General features: G+C 38.7%; 1 long non-coding RNA gene, 1 other non-coding gene and 1 pseudogene across 2 annotated transcripts in view; 2 read left to right on the top strand and 1 right to left on the bottom strand.

Moving 5' to 3' along the window:
• LOC100971563 (platelet-activating factor acetylhydrolase IB subunit alpha2-like) overlaps nt 1–6,104 on the top strand; it is a 35,742-nt pseudogene extending 29,638 nt beyond the window's left edge.
• The window catches only part of LOC134728452 (uncharacterized), a 617,625-nt gene that overhangs the window by 536,940 nt on the left and 59,874 nt on the right, over nt 1–20,811 (top strand). The window lies entirely within an intron of this gene.
• Nucleotides 2,848–2,954, bottom strand: LOC112436866 (U6 spliceosomal RNA). Its single transcript, XR_003025541.3, has one exon. It is a non-coding gene; the product is annotated as a U6 spliceosomal RNA (small nuclear RNA).

Below are 20,811 nucleotides of genomic sequence, written 5' to 3'. Positions count from 1 at the left end.
TACCCTTTATTTCCTTCTCCTGCCTAATTGCCCTGGCCAGAACTTCCAACACTATGTTGAATAAGAGTGGTGAGAGAGGGCATCCCTGTCTTGTGCCAGTTTTCAAAGGGAATGCTTCCAGTTTTTGCCCATTCAGTATGATATTGGCTGTGGGTTGGTCATAGATAGCTCTTATTATTTTGAAATACGTCCCACCAATACCTAATTTATTGAGAGTTTTTAGCATGAAGGGTTGTTGAATTTTGTCAAAGGCTTTTTCTGCATCTATTGAGATAATCATGTGGTTTTTGTCTTTGGCTCTGTTTATATGCTGGATGACATTTATTGATTTGCGTATATTGAACCAGCCTTGCATTCCAGGGATGAAGCCCACTTGATCATGGTGGATAAGCTTTTTGATGTGCTGCTGGATTCGTTTTGCCAGTATTTTATTGAGGATTTTTGCATCAATGTTCATCAAGGATATTGGTCTAAAATTCTCTTTTTTGGTTGTGTCTCTGCCTGGCTTTGGTATCAGAATGATGCTGGCCTCATAAAATGAGTTAGGGAGGATTCCCTCTTTTTCTATTGATTGGAATAGTTTCAGAAGGAATGGTACCAGTTCCTCCTTGTACCTCTGGTAGAATTCAGCTGTGAATCCATCTGGTCCTGGACTCCTGTTGGTTGGTAAACTATTGATTATTGCCACAATTTCAGCTCCTGTTATTGGTCTATTCAGAGATTCAACTTCTTCCTGGTTTAGTCTTGGGAGAGTATATGTGTCGAGGAATTTATCCATTTCTTCTAGATTTTCTAGTTTATTTGCATAGAGGTGTTTGTAGTATTCTCTGATGGTAGTTTGTACTTCTGTGGGATTGGTGGTGATATCCCCTTCATCATTTTTTATTGTGTCTATTTGATTCTTCTCTCTTTTTTTCTTTATTAGTCTTGCTAGCAATCTATCAATTTTGTTGATCCTTTCAAAAAACCAGCTCCTGGATTCATTGATTTTTTGAAGGGTTTTTTGTGTCTCTATTTCCTTCAGTTCTGCTCTGATTTTAGTTATTTCTTGCCTTCTGCTACCTTTTGAATGTGTTTGCTCTTGCTTTTCTAGTTCTTTTAGTTGTGGTGTTAGGGTGTCAATTTTGGATCTTTCCTGCTTTCTCTTGTGGGCATTTAGTGCTATAAATTTCCCTCTACACACTGCTTTGAATGCATCCCAGAGATTCTGGTATGTTGTGTCTTTGTTCTCGTTGGTTTCAAAGAACATCTTTATTTCTGCCTTCATTTCGTTATGTACCAGTAGTCATTCAGGAGTAGGTTGTTCAGTTTCCATGTAGTTGAGCGGCTTTGAGTGAGATTCTTAATCCTGAGTTCTAGTTTGATTGCACTGTGGTCTGAGAGATAGTTTGTTATAATTTCTGTTCTTTTACATTTGCTGAGGAGAGCTTTACTTCCAAGTATGTGGTCAATTTTGGAATAGGTGTGGTGTGGTGCTGAAAAAAATGTATATTCTGTTGATTTGGGGTGGAGAGTTCTGTAGGTGTCTATTAGGTCCGCTTGGTGCAGAGCTGAGTTCAATTCCTGAGTATCCTTGTTGACTTTCTGTCTCGTTGATCTGTCTAATGTTGACAGTGGGGTGTTAAAGTCTCCCGTTATTAATGTGTGGGAGTCTAAGTCTCTTTGTAGGTCAGTCAGGACTTGCTTTATGAATCTGGGTGCTCCTGTATTGGGTGCATATATATTTAGGATAGTTAGCTCTTCTTGTTGAATTGATCCCTTTACCATTATGTAAGGCCTTCTTTGTCTCTTTTGATCTTTGTTTGTTTAAAGTCTGTTTTATCAGAGACTAGGATTGCAACCCCTGCCTTTTTTTGTTTTCCATTTGCTTGGTAGATCTTCCTTCATCCTTTTATTTCGAGCCTATGTGTGTCTCTGCACGTGAGATGGGTTTCCTGAATACAGCACACTGATGGGTTTTGACTCTTTATCCAATTTGCCAGTCTGTGTCTTTTAATTGGAGCATTTAGTCCATTTACATTTAAAGTTAATAGTGTTATGTGTGAATTTGATCCTGTCATTATGATGTTAGCTGGTGATTTTGCTCGTTAGTTGATGCAGTTTCTTCCTAGTCTCGATGGTCTTTACATTTTGGCTTGATTTTGCAGCGGCTGGTACCGGTTGTTCCTTTCCATGTTTAGCACTTCCTTCAGGAGCTCTTTTAGGGCAGGCCTGGTGGTGACAAAATCTCTCAGCATTTGCTTGTCTGTAAAGTATTTTATTTCTCCTTCACTTATGAAGCTTAGTTTGGCTGGATATGAAATTCTGGGTTGAAAATTCTTTTCTTTAAGAATGTTGAATATTGGCCCCCACTGTCTTCTGGCTTGTAAGGTTTCTGCTGAGAGATCCGCTGTTAGTCTGATGGGCTTCCCTTTGAGGGTAACCCGACCTTTCTCTCTGGCTGCCCTTAACATTTTTTCCTTCATTTCAACTTTGGTGAATCTGACAATTATGTGTCTTGGAGTTGCTCTTCTCGAGGAGTATCTTTGTGGCATTCTCTGTATTTCCTGAATCTCAACGTTGGCCTGCCTTGCTAGACTGGGGAAGTTCTCCTGGATAATATCCTGCAGAGTGTTTTCCAACTTGGTTCCATTCTCCCCGTCACTTTCAGGTACACCAATCAGACATAGATTTGGTCTTTTCACATAGTCCCATATTTCTTGTAGGCTTTGCTCATTTCTTTTTATTCTTTTTTCTATAAACTTCCGTTCTCGCCTCATTGCATTCATTTCATCTTCCATTGCTGATACCCTTTCTTCCAGTTGATCGCATCGGCTCCTGAGGCTTCTGCATTCTTCACGTAGTTCTAAAAATGTGGAACGCTTCATGAGTTTGCGTGTCATCCTTGCGAAGGGGCCATGCTAGTCTTCTCTGTATTGTTCCAATTTTAGTATATGTGCTGCCAAAGCGAGCACTGTCACATAATTCTTAATCCATCTTTTATGACTCTTCTCTTTATTTCATCCCTCTTTAGTTGTACAGCTCAGTTTAGCTCATCTTCTATAAAAATGTGTTGCATCAGTCAAGAATATATTTGACTGCAAGTAACAGAAAGCCCTAACACATAATATCTTAAACAGGAAAGAGATTTGCTTGTCTCATGCAATAAAAGCACGGGAGTAGGTAGAAAGGGCAGGATAGTAGGGGCTCAATGATGTGATTAAGACTCCATCTATTTCCCCAATATTTCCCCCTCTGCACGAGCCTTTCTTCAACATGTGTATAATCTCATAGTCACAAAATGGATGCTGCACCTCCATGCTCATGTTCATGTTACATGCAGACTGATGCAGAAAAAGACTACAATCCTCTTATCAAGTGGTGGAATCTATTTCCTTACCCATTGAGTCTGGTTTGGCCTTGTGACTTGCCACGGCCAACAGAATGTGAAGGAATCAAAGATATTCCAGCCACAAGAAGACTTTCATGCTTTTAAAATTTGCTTTGGTGCCACCAAAACAGCCTGCTAGAGGATGAGAAACCATTTGAGGCAGAGACTGACTATTCCAGATGAGGCTACATTAGACTGGTGACCCCTCAACTGACCCACATCTCACCACAACACATGTGTGAGCCAGCCAAAACTGTAAGAGCTGCTCAGCTGAGCTCCACCTAACTTGGTGACCTAAAGAATCATGAGCTAAATAGTTGTTTTAAGCCGCTAAGTCTTGAAGTGTGTTTTTCTGCAGCAAAAGCTTACTAATACACATGGGCTCTTCAGAATTGCACCATTCCCACCCCATCTGCACCTGCAGTTTCCTTGACCTAAAGGAATGCATTTCTATTCTGGCTGAATATTTACCTCTCATTCTTCGTTAGTAGAAATTGAGTGGAGCTATTGGCTTCTTTCTGCTGAACTCCCTTCACCAGTTTTGGACAAACCAACAATGAGCCCAAGTGGCTTTCTCTTGGGCATGTCCTACACATGACCTCACATTCTTAGCTCAGATTCATTCTGGAGGAGCAAGCTGCCTAGCACAGTCACCCCTTCTTGTCTTCAGATGTTGTTGTGGGTGAAAGATCCCAATATAGTATCCCACAAACTTAGAGGATAGTTATCAAGTTCTCTGAATCATCCTAAATTCCTTCTCTATTGGCTTGAGGTGGAGGTGGAAGTAACCCTCCTACACTTTAGTAAACGAGTGAGACTCATGACACACCAGCTGCCTCCAAAACTCCTCTGCAATCTCCAATAATCCAACTACTGCTACCCTCCTTGGGGTGCTGGGCTAAGAATCATTCTTTTTTAAGAGACAAGGTCTCACTCTGTCACCCATGCTGGACTCTGGTGATGAGATCCTAGCTAATTGCAACCTTGAACTCCTGGATTTCAAGTGATTCTCCTGCCTCAGTGTCTTGAGTAGTTAGGACCACGAGTAGGCACCAGCATGCCTGACTTTCTTTTTTCTTTTCTTTCTTTTTTTTTTTTTTTTTGTAGAAATAGGGTCTCACCTCTTGCACTTGCTGAGAATCTTTTAGCAGATTTTTAAAATAACATTCCTTTCAAATTCCGCATTATGGTTTCTCACCTCACATCAGAATGTGACACCAATTTCCATTTTATCATCCTGTACACTGAGATAAAGTAGTCCCCACATGCAGATTTAAAGTTTATTAGCAAATACTAAAGTCATTTTGGGATAGAGACGGAGAGGGGAGAAAGTTAGATAACTGCTTTTCAGAACTCAGAACTGAACAGAAAGCATGCCATGTCTCAATTCAAATTTTAATCACAAAACTTTAAATTCACTTGAACATCATCCTTATCACCTGAGATTCAAAGCTACCTGAAGGACTATAAACAAAAGGTAATGAATGCCAGCGAAGAGGTGTCATAAATGTTGAGACGATTCCTGGTGGGGTGCGGCAGAAAGCAGCTGCCCTACAATGTCTGTTCTGATTTAACGTCTTCATTCATAAGCCAGAATAGGGAACAGACAGCGCACTGATATAATTCACAGATGGTACTCATTTGGGAGATATTATGAATACCAGAGATATCAGAGAAATGATACAAAAGGACCTAGAGAAGGAATAACAATGAGACTTGACTTTGAAAATGCAAAGTGATATGTCAGCGTGTAAAAAAGGAAATCTTCAACATTTAAATAGCAGGGAGAAACTGGAAGTCAATGTTTAAAGTGACATCAAGTTAAATAATGGAATGAAATTTAAAATTGGAAAATTTTAAATATAGCAGTAAAATTACTAGTATATATCTTTTAATTGTCTTTAATTACTGAAAGCTTAATTAGGTATCCTTCCGATGTGTCCCTATATCCCTATCTTGTCACATTGTTTTTATACATTACATTTGATTTGTTTATCCTTCCCTCCAGACTTTGAGCTTCTTGAACATAGAGACTGGGTTACATTCATCATTGTAAATCTGGGGTCCACCTCAATGACGAGCACATGAGACGCATTGGATAAATACTTCCTGAAGGTAAAAATGAGCTACTTCCAATAGCATCTCTTTGTACAGAATGCAATGATGCAAAGTTACCTGGTAATATTTAGATTTTCAGAACTCTACAAGTAAAGAGGAAGGGTTATGAAGAGTTGGCAATAACAATACCACCTTTCATTTGTATAGGGTTTTCATAATTATTGTTTGAAGAGAAAAATATAAAGACTTTAACTCAACTCTTATATTTAAAAGAGACAGAGAGGGCCAGGCATGGTGGCTCATGCATGTAATCCCAGTGATTTGGGTGACCAAGGTGGAAAAATTTCTTGATGCCAGGAGTTGGACACCAGCCTGGGCAACATGGTGAGACCCTGACTCTACAAAAAATAAAAAAATTAGCCAGGTGTGGTGATGGGTTCCTGTTGTTCCAGCTACTTGGGAGACTGAGGTAGGAGGATCACTTGAGCCTGGGAGATGGGGACCTCAGTGGGCCATGACTGCACCACTGCACACCAGACCAGATGACAGAGCATGACTCTGTTTCAAAAAATAAAAATAAAAAATATAAAATATAAATACATAAATAAATACAAAGGAGAGAGAGGGGCATTCTTTACTATACAGAATACATTTGAGAATTATAGATACTCTGATTTGTAGAAGATATTTTTGTCAACTTGAACATTACATTAGACATGCAAGGCATGCTAGCATAGTGTGCAGTAGGAAACAGCAAAATGCAGCAGTTTATAGCAGTGGTTTACTGAGTATGGCTTAGGAACCTGTGTTGGTCTCCAAAACTCTTATGGGGTCTGCAAAGTCAAAAGTATTTTCATAATTATACTGAGATGTCATTTGCCTCTTTTACGCTCATTCTTTCTTGAGTGTACAGTGGAGTTTTCCAGAGGCTAAGTAACATGTGATGGTATCACCCAATGACTTGTGGAATGTTTGCTTCTATACTCTTATGCTTTACGTTGTTCACAGCTTGAATTTCTAATACAATAAATATTCACAGACGTAACACAAACAAAAGCTTTTGGGGACGCTTAGTCATTTTTAATAAGGTAAAGCAGTCCTGCAACCAAAAAAGTTGAGACCTGCTGGCTTAGAATTCAGACTTTGGGGTCAAATATAGATTGAAATCCCCATTTTACTGATTTATCAGTTATTTACCTTTTATATGCCCTCATGTCCTGGGCATAAGATTAATATTTACCTCATGGAGTTGTTGTGAGAATTAAACAAGAAAATACTAGAAAAGAACACAGTTCAGTGCCAAGTCCATAGCCCAAGGCTTAATAAGTAGTTTATCATCATTTTAAAGGAATGAAAACATGGTGACTTCCAGGAGCACTTTTATGACCCTTTGGAAACCAGGTTTCCTTTGCGGTACCCCATTCATCCTCCAAAGAGAGCAGAGAAGAGAAGGTGAGAGGGCAGAGTCTTCATTGCTCTTCCTGCCTAGAAATCAATGAGAAATTGATGATTCTGCTGCTTCTGACTTCTGAGGGTGTGGGTTCATTAATTTCAAACTTGCCTTTGGTAGCGCCTGTGTGTAAATCAGAACATGAAACAGATGATGTCTCCCCTCTGGTGGTTAGAGCAGGAAAGGGCATCAATTTCAAGCAGGAGGAGCAAAGGGGCTCCATGCTTCTTAGCAATGGCCTTTACAGAGACACATCCCTGCCATGGACAACAGTCCCAGGTGGAGAATATCAAAGATCATACTCTTTCTTTTCTTAGAGGAAGCTGGTTCCTAAGGACTGCTGCATTCAAAATAGTAATACTAATACAAATATTATAAATTATAAGGATAATCAGATTTACATTTCTCTGACATTTCACAGTGAACACTTCCATTTGCATAGATCTCAAATATCAGAGCTGGAAGGATCAGGGTGATTATTGGAACTAAGCCTCTAATATAGAGATGACATGAAGAAAAGGGGACTCAGAAAATTTAATTGACTTGCCCAAGATTATACAAATAATGAAAGAACCACGGTCTTATTAAAACTTGTAATAACTTTATGTGTAGAGTGGATATTGTTTGTTACACCCAGTTTGCAGGTGAGAGAACTGAGACAGGTTAAATTATTTCCCCAGAGTTATCTGCTGAGTAAGTTGCACAGCCAGGATTCAAGTCCATGTCATCCAAGGGGACTTCACTACTTTATCTTCAGCATTACTATCATATTTTCAGGGACCCCTACTTCCTAGAAAAACAACTGTAAGGAATAATGCTTCAGGAAACACTGCTGGTAGCACAAATGTTACTATCCTTGCCCTTCTTTCTCCCATCAAACATTTCAGTCTTGCTATACCCTTACATAGGCCCGTGCTGTCTCAAGAGTTCCCAGTGTGTCCCTAAGCTTTTAGAAGCCTGTATGCTGGGCAGAATGGGCACATTCATGAGAGATGCCGACACTACTGAAGAATTAGACTCCTCAGGCAGAGGTGATGACTCTGACCCAGGAAGCAACAAAGGGCTCTCTTGCTCAGAGCTAGTTCCTCTACCATTTTGCTGCTGTAGTGTATATCTGCCCCCAACAGCTATTCATTTACATTACACTTTTGAACGGCTTATAATAGACATGTAATTTTGGCAGGGTGATGCTTTTCATATAAATATAGATTAGTTCCATATTGAGATCAGAAGAAATAGGGTTCTATGGTAAAAGCTACAGTCGTGAGCAACTGGAGGGCACTGAGTATCAAGGAAAGTCTTACTGTATTTCCCTCAAATGTGATCTTTTTAGAGATATTCTTCTTTGATCTCTAAAGCTATCAGAGCTGGCCTGTTTTTACTGATTTCCACAGATCCCTTTACCTAGCTCCATCTTAGACACTCTAGTCATTGATCCCTTAGTTTCATTTATTCTAGTTAATTAGCCAACTAGATAGCCCATTTGTGCTGCAGAGAAGTCAATGCATATCCATATCACAGGTACTTCTCCATATAAAGTCTGTGGCCAATTGTTGTATACTACCTGTATCTTTGCCCATTGGGAGGGCTTCAGGCTCACCCAAGCGGTGGCTGCCATGCAGTAGCAATCTATTTCTAGCAAGCACCAATATGTCTTGCTGACACACCAGTGAACTGTGTCTTAACTCCACAGCAGCAGGAGTAATGGAGGCCTTGGTGTAGTCCGACACTTGCCAAGAGAGCTGGTAATGCTGGTGGATGAGGTAGTAGCAGCTATAGCTAAAAAGACAACAGTAGCAGCTGGAAGACAGGGGAAGTTAAGTGAATCTGAATGGATGCATACTATTTACACAAATAGTATAGAAAGCCTCACAAAATTATTTGACCATAGAGCAAGTTCTATTAATATCTTGAAGATTTTGTAGAATGCATGTAAACAGGGGTATTTCTGTTTTATGGATACTGTACAAGTTTGAACTACATAGATGAATTAGCAATTATCTTTCTAATATTGGAAAAGATCTTTTTCATTCGTATGTGTAGCTTCTGATTATGATACTTAGCGTATAGGAGAAACATTTATGGACACGGGGCTTTGGTTCAGTGCCTTTCTCTGCTGCTTATAAACCCTGCAACCTTGAGTAACGTACTTAACCTTCTGAGCTTCAGTTTCCTCATCTCTGCAATGCAGATAATAATGGCTATATTCCAGGATTTTTGCTATGAACTTAATACATGGAAACTTTTATAATCACGATTACTAGTTAGGCATTAACTACTCCATTAGCTAGCCAAGATAAACGAGGTTATGCTGCAATAACAAATCAATCTCAAAATCCCATGGCTTAACACAACAAAAATTTGTTTTTCACCCAGACTACACATCCACTGTGGGTTAGTGAGGGCTACACTCAGAACCCAGGCTAATAGTCCTCCTGATCTTATAACTGAACCATTTGAGATGTGTGAACCTTTCGTCACCCAGCAGAGTAAGAGAGCTCTGGAGAGTCTTGCACCAGCAATTAAAACCTTTGGCCCAGAAATGACTCATGTCATTTCAGCTCACAGCCTGGTGGCTAAAGATATCCTCACGGACTCATGTGATTGCATGGTGGTTGGATGCAGTGGAAGCCCCATGTGTATTTGTTGAATGAATAAATAAAGGAATAAACCAATGAATACAAATTATAATTTGTATATAGTGTTGTTTCTATGTGCCCCCAAACTGCGATTTACACACATTGTTTCTTGTGTAATAACTAAATGGTTACAACTAGGTAGGTATACAATTGGCTGTGAGTACTGATACAAATACACTTTTATAATACATGATTTTAGTAAAATTGTCAATCGTTATGTTCCTTTGCAGCATCACTTTAGAGAGAATAACTCACAAGCCCTGAAGTCCTGCATTTGGTTTGGCTCATTGAAAAACTACTCAGAGGAATTTGACAACGACATTAGGTGTCTCCATCACAGCTTTATGGAACAGTTAATGTGAGCTCGCTTTCAAGTCAGAATCTAAAAGTCCAGGTGCATCTTAACTCTGAACCTTTGAAGTTTACTCATCCTCATTTAATGTGATAATGTAATCTATATGTTCAGAATCCATTTGAGGGGCAGTACAGGGAAAATGGCATGCAGAAGGAAAGATGAACTGCTCTCAGGGGTGAAATCTATCTCACACGTGCATTTATCTTGGGCAGACACTGTTGTTTAAACTAAAGATAATCACAGGCAGTTCTGTGACATTAACCTGCTTAGTCACTCCTGAATAAAACCAGGAATGAAAATGAGGGCAAAGGTGAGCAGTGACTATGAGGATTATTTTATTTCTGTGCTAACACTGTCTCATCCTGCCTTTAGGAAAATGGTACCTGTGTGTTAGAAGCTCACATTGATTTCTCAAGTTATAATTAATATACTTGGGCTGTTGTTACATATGAAAGATTAGAAGGCTGAATACTCTATTTACTCTAACAATGCAGTCAGATTACCACTTTAATGCTCAGAAAAGGCTCTGCCATTACCATAAGCTCCATGGCATTATTCAGAAGGCACCGCTTACTCATTTTATTTTCCTTGTCCTTCACCATATTCTAAATAGGTAAAAAGGTAAACATATTAATAGGCTTAGTATATCCCCCTCCACCCAGAAAGAATGTGAAGAATAACATCTATCCTGAAAAAAGACAAAAGAGAAGAAAGCTCATTCAGAAAAATAAAGGGGAGAGGAGTAAGCGTGGAGGGTTGATGGTAGGGGGAAAAGGGAAGCTGAAAAATAGAATTTACATAATGAGCAAAGGAAAAAGGTTAAAGCCTTTTTAAAATTCGTATGCTGCCTCTTCTTAAGAATGCCTCAAGGATTAGAATAGACATTAGTCATATTCATACCAAATATGAGAAACGCAGCCTTAGGATAGCCCTTTTTAAAAAATTCTTCAAGAAACAAGCAATTATTTCTTATCTATGGGGGAAATCATTGGAATTGGGGTGGGGGGGGGAGGGCGCAGCACACAGTTGAAAAAAACAAAAAACAGAGAAAACCCGAAAGACCCTGAGGAAGTAATGCCTTCCACTTCAAACATTGAGAATGACTGTTTGTTATCATGAAGCAACCCTGTCAGGTAGCCTTCAAATCTTTCTTTTGAATTCTTTCTTACCTCATCTCTCACTTCAAATAAGAAGCAGCTGCCTATCATAAAACGAGTTAGTTATCAAAAACTAAACCAAATGGAAGTTGTTTGCACAACAGTCAATCTGGGCTAACTGCAACAAACAAAATGAAGCTAAGAAATCTCAAATGCTGCCGTTATATTTGGTGAAGAGCTCAAGTATTTCCCTACACTCTCACAGTGGTGTATATGTTACCACTGTGGTTTTAATATTGGCTCTGGGACATGTTTCTTAGCTTCTCTGATGGACACAAATGCCCCTTTTGTGTTCTCATGGTAGCGTGTACCTCTCCTTTGTAACTCTAACTACCCTTGAAATTCTACATTTACTCAAATGATTATTTTAGTAAATTTTGTCTTCTCTACTCATCTGGTTCCCTGAGGACAGGGGATATGCCATTTCCTGGTTCACCATTGTGTCGCTGTCTCTTGGCAGAGGTCCTGGTACCTGCAGACATGCAAATGATATGTGTTAGGTGAACAGATGACTGAAGTAGGTGAACCTGTTAATTAGTTCAAATTAAAGTCTCAGAAAATAACTACCTCTATTTTCTCCTTCAACTGTCTTTCTCCTGTTGCCTACCCCTTATTCTCTAAGCACTTTACCTAGGAATTCTGTCTTCAGTAACTTTTTCTTACATATGTAAATTTCATATTTTAGAACAGTGTTAGATTTACAGAAAAATTGCAAATATAATGGAATTCCCATATATCCTGATTTCAATTTTCCCTATTATTAACATTTTACATTAGCATTTGTCACAATTAATGAAACAATATTTATACCTTCTTCTTATTAAAGTCCATTACTTTATTCAGATTTCCTTAGTCTTTACCTAATGTCATTCTTCTGACCCCATCCAAGATACCATATCACATTTAATCAATCATCATACTTCCTTAAGTTCTTCTTGACTGTGACAATTTCTCAGGCTATCTTTGTTTTTGATGACCGTGACAGTTTTGAGGAGTACTGGTGGGATATTCCACAGAAAGTCTCTTTTGGGATTTGTCCAAAATTCTTCTCATGATTAGATTGGGGTTATGGGTTTAGGGGAGGAAAACTACAGAGGAAAAATGCTATTTTTCAGTACATCATATCATGGATACGTACTATCAACATGACATCACTGTGGTTGATCTTGATCACCTGGATGAGGTCTTGTGTGCAGCGACACTAAAGAATAAGGTGTTATGCTCCGTATCTTTGAAAGTGGAGATTTACATAAAGTATTTGGAATTCTTCTGCACGGAGGAGTTGTCTATTCTCCGTCATTTATTTAATGAATCCTTACTTATATCAGTAGGGCTTGTGGATATTTATCTTATATTTAAAGTTATCATCCAACACTTTATTTATTTATTTGTTTATTGTCAAATTGTTTCAACTCTGGCTACTTAGAGCTCTTTCAGTTGTATTCCTTTGGCATTCTTTCTTTCATTTTGAGTTATTTTTGTTTGTCCTTTGAGCACTTACTTATTTTATGGCACTGTAAGATGCTTCAGGCTATTCTTATATATTTCATGCCCCAGACATACAATCTGCCATTTTAAGTCAGTTCTTCAAGGAGCCTGATATGGTTTAAGTAATGGCGTCCCCTTCAACATTTATGTTGAAACTTAATCCCCAGTGCAGCAGTATTTTTATTATGATGTGCTTAATATGATTTAACATTTAATAAAACCAAATAAGTAAATTAAATAATACATAGCAAAAAAAAAATGACCTATTTTACTTTAGTAAGATATTCAACACCTGGTAAAGAGAAATAATATGAACTGATTGCATGTGGATGTGCTAAAGTCTATATAAAATGGATGAAGTGATGTAAGCTAGATTTTGTGAAAATACAAATATATTTTTTAAAAAAAAGGGGTGTGGCGTTTGGGAGGTGACACCCTTCAAAAGTGCTGGAGGTCAGTGGAAGCACTCTCTTGCCCTTTCACCTTCTGCCATGTGAGGACACAGCAACAAGGTGCCATGTGGGAGGCAGAGAGCAGCCCTCATCAGATGCCAAGGCTGGTGCTTCGATCTTGGACTTCCCAGCTTTGAGAACTATAAGGAAAAAAAAAATCTGTTGGGTATAAATTACCCATTCTAAGTTATCTTGTTATAGCAACACAAACAACTAAGATAGAATCCTTGCTTCTTTTACTGGAGAATGAAAACCAAGATCTCTGCTCATGTTACTGGAGTGTTGGCTCCTCTATGCTCTGTGAGCTTAAAGAGCAAGGAAATACATATGTGTGTAGATTTACAGATACACAAGTATCTATAAATATTTCGTTTTCTTCTTCTTCTTTTTTTTTTTTTTGATAGAGGGTCTCACTCTGTCACCCAGGCTGTACTGCAGTGGCGCAGTCAAGGTTCACTGCAGCCTCAACCTCTCAGGCTCAAACGATTCTCCCACCTCTGCCCCCCAGGTAGCTGGGACCACAGGTGTGCTACCATACCCAGCTAATTTTTGTAATTTTTGTAGAGACACATTTTTGCCATGTTGCCTAGGCTGGTCTTGAACTTCTGAACTCAAGTGATTCACCTGCCTTGGCCTCCCAATGTGCTGGGATTACATGTGTGAGCCACCATGTCTGGTCTAGATATTTCTATATGTAATCATCTGCATGTATATTTAGTTGAGTATGAGTTCATACTGATGATGTCTCCAATTCCAATTCATTACTACATATATCACGCCAGCTTCCTCCCCTTGCTTTTTTGTAAACTCTCACTCCAGCAGTGAGAAACCTGGCTCCCACCCTCTGCCATTGATCCATTTGTGTAATTATTCAATTCCTGCATAAGTGGATGTAAGTATCAGAATTTTTAACCCATACTCCTGTGGGACATAACTTTATCAGCTAAAATACATACTTATGTACTATTTATTTTGCCTTTAGTTGTATAGACTTCATTTATTTCCAAAGTGACATAGATCAGCACCATTTCCCCCACACACTTCAGTAAGGTTGTTTCCTACACTTGGAATAGTTAGATTGTTTTGTCACATTCTGTATTCCATCCTGTGATTCTCAGACTTCTAACATGATGTTATGTTCAATTTGCATACATTACAGTTTACTCTTTGTGCTGTAAAATATAGTGGGTTTTAATAATCACATAGTATTATGTATTCACAATTACAGTATCATACAGAATAGTCTCACTGCCCTAAAAATCTCTTGTGCACCACCTATTCAACCTTCCCTTTCCTTTCTTCCAAATCCATGCCAACCACTGATTCTTTTTCACTATTGCTAGATTTTGCCTTTTCCAGAGTGTCATATAATTGTAATCATACAATATGTAGTCTTTTTAGACTGGTTCCTTTCACTTAGCAATATGCATTTAAGATTAATCCATGCCAAAAAATGTTAAGGGCAGCCAGAAAGAAAGGTCGGGTTACCCTCAAAGGGAAGCCCATCAGACTAACAGCGGATCTCTGGGCAGAAACCCTACAAGCCAGAAGAGAGTGGGGGCCAATATTCAACATTCTTAAAGAAAAGAATTTTCAACCGAGAATTTCACATCCAGCCAAACTAAGCTTCATAAGTGAAGGAGAAATAAAATCCTTTACAGACAAGCAAATGCTGAGAGATTTTGTCACCACCAGGCCTGCCCTAAAAGAGCTCCTGAAGGAAGTGCTAAACATGGAAAGGAACAACCGATACCAGCCGCTGCAAAATCATGCCAAAATGTAAAGACCATCGAGACTAGGAAGAAACTGCATCAACTAACGAGCAAAATCACCAGCTAACATCATAATGACAGGATCAAATTCACACATAACAATATTAACTTTAAATGTAAATGGACTAAATGCTCCAATTAAAAGACACAGACTGGCAAATTGGAAAAAGAGTCAAGACCCATCAGTGTGCTGTATTCAGGAAACCCATCTCACGTGCAGAGAGAGACACACATAGGCTCAAAATAAAAGGATGGAGGAAGATCTACCAAGCAAATGGAAAACAAAAAAAGGCAGGGGTTGCAATCCTAGTCTCTGATAAAACAGACTTTAAACCAACAAAGATCAAAAGAGACAAAGAAGGCCATTACATAATGGTAAAGCGATCAATTCAACAAGAAAAGCTAACTATCCTAAATATATATGCACCCAATACAGGAGCACCCAGATTCATAAAGCAAGTCCTGAGTGACCTACAAAGAGATTTAGACTCCCACACATTAATAACGGGAGACTTTAACACCCCACTGTCAACATTAGACAGATCAACGAGACAGAAAGTCAACAAGGATACCCAGGAATTGAACTCAGCTCTGCACCAAGCTGACCTAATAGACACCTACAGAACTCTCCACCCCAAATCAACAGAATATACATTTTTTTCAGCACCACACCACATCTATTCCAAAATTGACCACATACTTGGAAGTAAAGCTCTCCTCAGCAAATGTAAAAGAACAGAAATTATAACGAACTATCTCTCAGACCACAGTGCAATCAAACTAGAACTCAGGATTAAGAATCTCACTCAAAACTGCTCAACTACATGGAAACTGAACAACCTGCTCCTGAATGACTACTGGATACATAACGAAATGAAGGAAGAAATAAAGATGTTCTTTGAAACCAACGAGAACAAAGACACAACATACCAGAATCTCTGGGACGCATTCAAAGCAGTGTGTAGAGGGAAATTTATAGCACTGAATGCCCACAAGAGAAAGCAGGAAAGATCCAAAATTGACACCCTAACATCACAATTAAAAGAACAAGAAAAGCAAGAGCAAACATATTCAAAAGCTAGCAGAAGGCAAGAAACAACTAAAATCAGAGCAGAACTGAAGGAAATAGAGACACAAAAAATGCTTCAAAAAGTTAATGAATCCATGAGCTGGTTTTTTGAAAGGATCAACAAAATTGATAGATCACTAGCAAGACTAATAAAGAAAAAAAGAGAGAAGAATCAAATAGACACAATAAAAATGATAAAGGGGATATCCCCACCGATCCCACAGAAATACAAACTACCATCAGAGAATAATACAAACACCTCTACGCAAATAAACTAGAAAATCTAGAAGAAATGGATAAATTCCTCGACACATATACTCTCCCAAGACTAAACCAGGAAGAAGTTGAATCTCTGAATAGACCAATAACAGGAGCTGAAATTGTGGCAATAATCAATAGTTTACCAACCAAAAAGAGTCCAGGACCAGATGGATTCACAGCCGAATTCTACCAGAGGTACAAGGAGGAACTGGTACCATTCCTTCTGAAACTATTCCAATCAATAGAAAAAGAGGGAATCCTCCCTAACTCATTTTATGAGGCCAGCATCATTCTGATACCAAAGCCAGGCAGAGACACAACCAAAAAAAGAGAATTTTAGATCAATATCCTTGATGAACATTGATGCAAAAATCCTCTATAAAATACTGGCAAAACGAATCCAGCAGCACATCAAAAAGCTTATCCACCATGATCAAGTGGGCTTCATCCCTGGGATGCAAGGCTGGCTCAATATACGCAAATCAAAAAATGTCATCCAACATATAAACAGAGCCAAAGACAAAAACCATATGATTACCTCAATAGATGCAGAAAAAGCCTTTGACAAAATTCAACAACCCTTCATGCTAAAAACTCAATAAATTAGGTATTGATGGGACGTATTTCAAAATAATAAGAGCTATCTATGACAAACCCACAGCCAATATCATACTGAATGGGCAAAAACTGGAAGCATTCCCTTTGAAAACTGGCACAAGACAGGGATGCCTCTCACCACTCCTATTCAACATAGTGTTGGAAGTGCTGGCCAGGGCAATTAGGCAGAAGAAGGAAATAAAGGGTATTCAATTAGGAAAAGAGGAAGTCAAATTGTCCCTGTTTGCAGACGACATGATTGTATATCTAGAAAACCCCATTGTCTCAGCCCAAAATCTCCTTAAGCTGATAAGCAACTTCAGCAAAGTCTCAGGATACAAAATCAATGTGCAAAAATCACAAGCATTCTTATACACCAATAACAGACAAACAGAGAGCCAAATCATGAGTGAAGTCCCATTCACAATTGCTTCAAAGAGAATAAAATACCTAGGAATCCAACTTACAAGGGATGTGAAGGACCTCTTCAAGGAGAACTACAAACCACTGCTCAAGGAAATAAAAGTGGATACAAACAAATGAAAGAACATTCCATGGTCATGGGTAGGAAGAATCAATATCGTGAAAATGGCCATACTGCCCAAGGTAATTTACAGATTCAATGCCATCCCCATCAAGCTGCCAATGACTTTCTTCACAGAATTGGAAAAAAACTACTTTAAAGTTCATATGGAACCAAAAAAGAGCCCGCATCGCCAAGGCAATCCTAAGACAAAAGAACAAAGCTGGAGGCATCACACTACCTGACTTCAAACTATACTACAAGGCTACAGTAACCAAAACAGCATGGTACTGGTACCAAAACAGAGATATAGATCAATGGAACAGAACAGAGCCCTCAGAAATAACGCCACATATCTACAACTATCTGATCTTTGACAAACCTGAGAAAAACAAGCAATGGGGAAAGGATTCCCTATTTAATAAATGGTGCTGGGAAAACTGGCTAGCCATATGTAGAAAGCTGAAACTGGATCCCTTCCTTACACCTTATACAAAAATCAATTCAAGATGGATTAAAGACTTAAACATTAGACCTAAAACAATAAAAACCCTAGAAGAAAACCTAGGCATCACCATTCAGGACATAGGCATGGGCAAGGACTTCATGTCCAAAACACCAACAGCAATGGCAACAAAAGGCAAAATTGACAAATGGGATCTAATTAAACTAAAGAGCTTCTGCACAGCAAAAGAAACTACCATCAGAGTGAACAGGCAACCTACAAAATGGGAGAAAATTTTCGCAACCTACTCATCTGACAAAGGGCTAATATCCAGAATCTACAATGAACTCAAACAAATTTACAAGAAACAAACAAACAACCCCTTCAAAAAGTGGGCGAAGGACATGAACAGACACTTCTCAAAAGAAGACATTTATGCAGCCAAAAAACACATGAAAAAATGCTCATTATCACTGGCCATCAGAGAAATGCAAATCAAAACCACAATGAGATATCATCTCACACCAGTTAGAATGGCAATCATTAAAAAGTCAGGAAACAACAGGTGCTGGAGAGGATGTGGAGAAATAGGAACACTTTTACACTGTTGGTGGGACTGTAAACTAGTTCAGCCATTGTGGAAGTCAGTGTGGAGATTCCTCAGGGATCTAGAACTAGAAATACCATTTGACTCAGCCATCCCATTACTGGGTATATACCTAAAGGACTATAAATCTTGCTGCTATAAAGACACATGCACACATATGTTTATTGTGGCATTATTCACAATAGCAAAGACTTGGAACCAACCCAAATGTCCAACAATGATAGACTGGATTAAGAAAATGTGGCACATATACACCATGGAATACTATGCAGCCATAAAAAATGATGAGTTCATGTCCTTTGTAGGGACATGGATGAAATTGGAAATCATTATTCTCAGTAAACTATCACAAGAACAAAAAACCAAACAAACACCGCATATTCTCACTCATAGGTGGGAATTGAACAATGAGATCACATGGACACAGGAAGGGGAATATCACACTCTGGGGACTGTGGTGGGGTGGGGGGACGGGGAGGGATAGCATTGGGAGATATACCTAATGCTAGATGATGAGTTAGTGGGTGCAGCGCACCAGCATGGCACATGTATACATATGTAACTAACCTGCACAATGTGCACATGTACCCTAAAACTTAAAGTATAATAAAAAAATAAAAATAAAAATAAATAAATAAATAAATAAAGATTAATCCATGCCTTTTCACGGCTTGACGCCACGTTTCTTTCAAGTATTGGATTATATCTCATTGTAAGGATGTACTCAGTTTGTTTATCCAATCACTTTTTCATCAAAGAACATTTTAGTTTTTCCCAGTTTTTGGTAATTATAAATAAAGTTACTATAAACATTTATGTGCAGGTTTGCAGGTTTTTGTATGGACATAATTTTTCAGATCAGTTGGGTAAATACCCAGGAATGCAATTACTGGATGGTATCTCCAGTGACTTTTAATGACTACCAACAAAATCTCATTGAGGGGTTAACTGATAGTGTATTGAAATATGAAGCCTTATCTAAGGCTACCTTACTGTGATTTACACAGTAATGTAGTATATTAGTCAGAATTGTTTAGACACAAATAAAATAAATCCAAATTGTAATAGTTTATGCAAAATGAAGAATTTATTGTTTCAGATAACGGAAAAGTTAGAAGAAGCTGGTTATAGGCAGAGGTGGATTCAGGAATCGACAGCTCTTGGCTGTGCTTCTCTTTCTCTTGATTGACTGTTGGCTATATCTCAGTCAAATTCTTCCCCTCCCTCCAACTGGTGGCACTATGACTGCCAGCATTTCCATTTTAATAGCTTCCCAGGGGAAGTAAAGATCCTCTTTTCCCAACAGAAAAGGTTCCAAAATTAAGACTTCATTAAGCAATTTAGATCATATGCCCATCCCTGAATCAACCACTCTAACCAGAATCACTAGCCAGAAATGGGTCACATACATACTCCTACAATTAGGGGTAGAGCCAGTCAGCCCAAACAGCAAAAACAGAAATGTAAAGGGGGTCTTCCAAGGAAAGTATATGGAATTAATGTGAGTGAACCAAATTATAGTCGCTCTTCTGGGAAAACAACAACTCAGAATCAAGTCACTTATGTACAAGCTATGTGACCTTGAACGAATGCAATATCTTCTAAGAATTAGGGCTTTGGTACCAAACAGACTGGCTGAATTTTTTCTCTGTCATTTCTTAGCTGTATGACTTTGAGCAGGATATGTTATCTCTCTATTCTTCAGTTTCTTCCTCTGTAAAATGGCACAACTCATAGAATCTGGGGAAAGACTGAATGGGTTTAAACCATGTATATATAGTCCTAGAAAAATGTTTGCCACATATAATTGTGCTATTCATTAAATGTTGCAATTGGCTAACATTTAAAAATTACTGTGCCTCAGTTTCCCTAAGTTTAACATAGGTCTTTACCTTTCTTGACTAATGGACAGAAAGAAAGGGAGAACATACACACGATGGCATGTCGAAAAATGTAAGAAAGACAATCTGCAACTGTTTTGTGGCAATGGCATTGTTATTGCACTTCCAGGAATCAGATGTCATTTGCTCACAGTACCTCTTTCAACTACAATTTGTCTGCCTAACCCTGTGAAGTAACATTATTGGAATTATACCTTACTTGCCACTTTCCAGCAAGCTTCTCCAGCACAACTTCACTCATGAGTGCTTGGTTTTTGCTCTAAGTAAAAAAGGGAGCCATGAAAGGTATTTGGTAGATCATATTGCTCCTCTGCTCAATCAAACCTTCTGGTGGCATCCTACCTTACCCAGAATAAATGCGAGGTCCTCACCATGGCCAATGACCCTATGTGATCTGTCCTCCTAATTTCTCTCTTATCTCATTGCCTCACATTCCCCTCCTCTCTTATTGGTTTCACCCATACTGGCCTCCTTGCTTTTTCTAGAATAAGAACATGCAACATACATCACTGCCCAAGAGGATTTGCATGTACTGTTAACTCTTCCTAATCCACCTCCTTACTTCAGTCAAGCATGGCAAATGTCACCTTATATGAAAAGCCTTTTCTAATCTGCATGACAGAATATATACCCCTCCTGATGCTCTGAATCCATAGAGCCTACCCTG

This window comes from Pan paniscus, chromosome 10, assembly GCF_029289425.2.
Source record: "Pan paniscus chromosome 10, NHGRI_mPanPan1-v2.0_pri, whole genome shotgun sequence".
Lineage (NCBI taxonomy): Eukaryota > Metazoa > Chordata > Mammalia > Primates > Hominidae > Pan > Pan paniscus.
The sequence above is the reverse complement of the archived record's forward strand: the minus strand, read 5'-3'. Positions and strand labels throughout refer to the sequence as shown.